The sequence below is a fragment of the Mustela lutreola genome, chromosome X, assembly GCF_030435805.1.
Source record: "Mustela lutreola isolate mMusLut2 chromosome X, mMusLut2.pri, whole genome shotgun sequence".
In the NCBI taxonomy this organism is placed as follows: domain Eukaryota; kingdom Metazoa; phylum Chordata; class Mammalia; order Carnivora; family Mustelidae; genus Mustela; species Mustela lutreola.
Genome location: NC_081308.1, coordinates 54,161,747 through 54,167,211, shown reverse-complemented (window position 1 = coordinate 54,167,211; position 5,465 = coordinate 54,161,747). Strand labels below are relative to the sequence as shown.

Sequence of the window (5,465 nt, the reverse complement as noted above, 5' to 3'; positions counted from 1 at the left end):
TCAATAAAAATAGGTCCACACCCCGTAACCTGATAGTAAAATTTACAACTGTCAACGACAAAGAGAAAATCCTGAAAGCAGCCTGGGAGAAGAAGTCTGTATTGTACAACAGTAAAAACATTTGATTGGCAGCAGACTTATCCACAGAGACCTGGCAGGCCAGAAAGACCTTGCAAGATAACTTCAGAGTGTTAAGTGAGTAAAACATGCAGCCAAGAATACTATATACAGCTAGGCTATCATTGAAAATAGAAGGAAAGATTAAAAAGCTACCAGGACAAACAAAAGCTGAAAGAATTTGCAAACACCATACCAACTCTAAAGGAAATATTGAAAGGAGTCCTCTAAGCAAAGAGAGAGCCTAAAAGTAGTAGATCAGAAAGGAACAGAAACAATATACAGTAACAGTCATATTATAGGCAATACAATGCCACTAAATTCATATCTCTCAATAGTTACCCTGAATGTAAATGGCCTAAAGGCACCAATCAAAAGACACAGGGTATCAGAATGGATAAAAAGCAAAACCCGTCAATATGCTGCCCAAGAAACTCATCATAGACCCGAAGACACCCCCAGATTTAAAGAGAGGGGGTAGAAAACAATGTACCATGCTAATGGCCATCAGAAGAAATCTGGGGTGGCAGCTTTTATCAGATCAATTAGATTTTAAGCCAAAGACTATAATAAGAGATGAGGAAGGACAGTATATCATATTCAAAGGGTCTGTCCAACAAGAAGACCTAAAAATTTTAAATATCTATGTCCTTAACATGGGAGCAGCCAACTAAATAAACCAATTAATAACAAAATCAAAGAAACACATCGACAATAATAAAATAATAGTAGGGGAATTTAACACTCCCCTCATTGAAATGGACAGATCATCCAAGCAACAGATCAACAAGGAAAAGGCCTTAAATGACACACTGGACAAGATTGACATCACAGGTATATTCAACATATTTCATCCCAAAATAACAGATACACATTCTTCTCTAGTGCACATGGAACATTCTCCAGAATAGACCACATCCTGGGTCATGAATCAGATCTCAACCATTATCAAAAGATTGGATCATCCCCTGCATATTCTCAGACCACAATGCTCTGAAACTAGAACTCAATCACAAGAGGAAATTTGGAAAGAACACAAATACATGGAGACTAATAGCATCCTTCTAAAAAATGAATTGATCAACCAGGAAATTAAAGAAGAATTGAAAAAATTCATGGAAACAAATAATAATGAAAACAAAAGTGTTCAAAATCTGTGGGATACAGCAAAGGCAGTCCTGAGAGGAAAATATAAAGCTGTACAAGCCTTTCTCAAGAAATAAGAAAGATCTCAAATACACAACATAACCCTACTCCTAAAGGAGTTGCATAAAGAACAACAAAGAAAGCCTAAACCCAGCAGGAGAAGAGGAATAATAAAGATCATGGCAGAAATCAATGAAATAGAAACAAAAAAAACCACCAACAACAAAAAAAACCAATAGGACAAATCAACAAAACTAGGAGGTGGTACTTTGAAAGAATTAATAAGATTGATAAACCCCTTTCCAGACTTATCAAAAAGAAAAGAGAAAGGACTCAAATAAATAAAATCATGATTGAAAGAAGATAGATCACAACCAACACCAAAGAAATACAAACAATTATAAGAACATACTATGAGCAACTCTACGCCAACAAATTCAAAAATCTGGAAGAAATGGGTACATTCCTAGAGACATATAAACTACCACAACTGAACCAGGAAGAAATAGAAAACCTGAACAGAGCCATAACCAGTACGGAGATTGAAACAGTCATCAAAAATCTCCAAACAAACAAAAGCCCAGGGCCAGACGGCTTCCCAGGGGAATTCCACCAAACATTTAAAGAAGAATTAATTCCTATTCTTCTGAAACGGTTCCCAAAAAATAGAAATGGAAGGAAAATTTCCAAACTCTTTTTTTCTGAGGCCAGCATCACCTTGAACCCAAAACCAGACAAGGATCCCATCAAAAAAGAGAACTACAGACCAATATCCTTGATGAACACAGATGCAAAAATTCTCACCAAAATACTAGCCAATCGGATTCAATAGTACATTAAATGGATTATTCACCACGACCAAGTGGGAATTATTCCAGGGCTACAAGGTTGGTTCAACTTCTGCAAATCAATCAATGTGATACAACACATTAATAAAAGAAAGAACAAGAGCCATCTGATACTCTCCATAGATGCTGAAAAAGCATTTGACAAAGTGCAGTATCCCTTCCTGATTAAAACACTTCAAAGTGTAGGGATAGAAGGCACATATTATCAATATTATCAAAGCCATCTATGAAAAACCCACTGTAAATACCATTCTCAATGGAGAAAAACTGAATACTTTTCCGCTGAGGTCAGGAACACAGCAGGGATGTCCGTTATCATGACACTGCTATTCAACATCGTACTAGAAGTCCTAGCCTCAGCAATCAGACAACAAAAAGAAATTAAAGGCATCGAAATTATGCCAAATTGGCAAAAGAGAATTCAAACTATCACTGTTTGCAGATGATATGATATTGTATGTGGAAAACTTAAAGGACTCCACTCCAAATCTGCTCTAACTTGTATAGGAATTCTGTAAAGTGTCAGGATATAAAATCAATGCACAGAAATTGGTTGCATTTTTTTATACCAATAAGACAGAAGAAATATAAATTAAGGAGTGAATCCCATTTACAGTTGCACCCAAAACCCTAAGATACCTAGGTATAAACCTAACCAAAGAGACAAAGAATCTATACTCAGAAAACTCTAAAGCACTCATGAAAAAAATCGAAGAAGACACAAAGAAATGGAGAAATGTTCCATGCTCCTGTATTGGAAGAACAATTATTGTGAAAATGTCTATGCTACCTAAAGCAATCTACACATTTAATGCTATCCCTATCAAAATCCCATCCATTTTTTTTTAAAGAAATGGGGCAAATAATCCTAAAATTTATATGGAACCAGAAAATACCTCGAGTAGCCAGAGGAATATTGAAAAAGAAAGCCAAAGTTGTTGGCATCACAATTCCAGACTTCAAGCTCTATTACAAAGTTGTCATCATCAAGATAGTAGGGAACTGTCACAAAAACAGACATAGATCAATGGAACAAAATAGAGAGCCCAGAAATACACCCTCAACTCTATGGCCAACTAATCTTCAACAAAACAGGAAGGAATGTCCAATGGAAAAAAGACAGCCTCTTCAACAAAAGGTGTTGGGAAAATGGAACAGCCACATGCAGAAAAAAGAAATTGGACCATTTCCTTACACCATACATGAAAATAGACTGGAAATGGATGAAGAAGCATAATGTGAGAAAGGAATCCATCAAAATCCTTGAGGAGAGAACAGGTAGCAACCTCTTTGACCTCAGCAGCAGCAACTTCTTCCTAGGAATATCGCCAAAGGCAAGGGTAGCAAGGGCAAAAATGAACTATTGGGATTTCATCAGATCAAAAAGCTTTTGCACAGCAAAGGAAACAGTTAACAAAGCGAAAAGATAACTGTCAGAATGGGAGAATATATTTACAAATGACATACCAGATAAAGGGCCAGTATCCCAAATCTATAAAGAGCTTATCAAACTCAGCACCCTCAGAACAAATAATCCAATGAAGAAATGAACAGAAGACATGAACAGACATTTCTGCAAAGAATACATCCAAATGGCCAACAGACACATGAAAATATGCTCCACATAACTCGGCATCAGGGAAATACAAATCAAAACCACAATGAGATACCACCTCACATCTTTCAGAATGGCTAAAATGAACAAGTCAGTCAATGGCAGATGCTGGCGAGGATGTGGAGAAAGGGGAACCCTCCTACACTGTACGTGGGAATGCAAGCTGGTGCAACCACTCTGGAAAACAGCGTGGAGGTTCCTCAAAAAGCTGAAAATTGAACTACCCTATGACCCAGTGATTGTATTACTGGGTATATACCCTAAAGATACAAACGTGGCATTCTGAAGGGGCACATGCACCCAAATGTTTATAGCAGCAATGTCCACAATAGTTAAACTATGGAAAGAACCTAAACGTCCTTCCACAGATGAATCAATAAATAAGATGTGGTATATATGTACAATGGAATACTATGCAGCCATCAAAAGAAATGAAATCCTGCTATTTGTGATGACGTGGATGGATCTAGAGGGTATTATGCTTGGCGAAATAAACCAATCTGAGAAAGACAACTATCATATGATCTCCCTGATACGATGAAGTGGAGATGCAACATAGGCAGTTTGGGGGGTACGAAAAGAAAAATAAAAGAAGATGGGATTGGGAGGGACACAAACCATAAAACACTGAATCTCACAAAACAGACTGAGGGTTGCTGGGGGGAGGTGTGTTGGGAGAGGATGGTGGGGGTATGGACATTGGGGAGGGTATGTGCTATGGTGAGTGCTGTGAAATGTGTAAACCTGGTGATTCACAGACCTGTACTCCTAGGGATAAAAACACATTATATGTTTATAAAAATTTTAAAAAATCAATTAAAAAACACATATTGCAAGCCCAGAGCTAATCTCATATTCAATCAAAAAAGTTTGAAAGTTTTCACCTTAAAGATCAGAAACAAGACAAGTGTGTCCACTTTCACTACTCTCATTTGACATAGTACTGGATGTCCTAGCCAGAGAAACAAGGAGCACAAAGAAATAAAAGACTCCAAAAAAAAAAAGGAGAAATAAAATTTTCCTTTTTTGGATAACATGAACTTACATGTAAAAAAATCCTAAAAACGTCACAAAAAAATTTGATAAACAAATTTAGTAAAGCTGCCAAATACAAGATCAATATATAAAAGACAAGAATTTTGTTTTGTTTTGTTTTTAATGTGGAATGCTTCCCAGTTTTTCATGTCATCCTTGTTCAGTGATCACGCTAATCTTCTCGGCATCATTCCAATTTTAGTATATGTGCTGCCAAAGTAAGCACAAGACAGGAGCATTTTTACACTCTAATGATGAAAAACAATCTAATTCACAGTAGCATCAAAAATAATAAAATACTTAGAAAAAGTTTTAACTAAGAAGATGAAAGATCTGTACCCCATAAACTATGACATTGATAAAGAAATTGAAGGAGATACAAATGGAAAGATAGCCCATATTTATGAACGGTAAGAATTAACATTGTTAAAATGTCCATACTACCGGAAACCATCTTTAAATTCAATTCCTATCAAAAATCCAATGTTAGGGGCACCTGGGTGGCTCAGTGGGTTAAGCCGCTGCCTTCGGCTCAGGTCATGATCCCAGGGTCCTGGGATCGTGCCCTGCATCAGGCTCTCTGCTCAGCAGGGAGCCTGCTTCCTCCTCTCTCTCTGCCTGCCTCTCTGCCTGCTTGTCATCTCTCTCTGTCAAATAAATAATTAAAAAATCTTTTTAAAAAAAATCCAATATTATTTTTTGAC

General features: G+C 36.9%; 1 non-coding gene across 1 annotated transcript; it reads right to left on the bottom strand.

The window, feature by feature from the left end:
• Positions 1-4,880: 4,880 nt before the first annotated feature.
• LOC131822343 (U6 spliceosomal RNA) lies at positions 4,881-4,987 on the bottom strand. Its single transcript, XR_009350218.1, has one exon. It is a non-coding gene; the product is annotated as a U6 spliceosomal RNA (small nuclear RNA).
• Between the last annotated feature and the right edge of the window lie 478 nt (positions 4,988-5,465).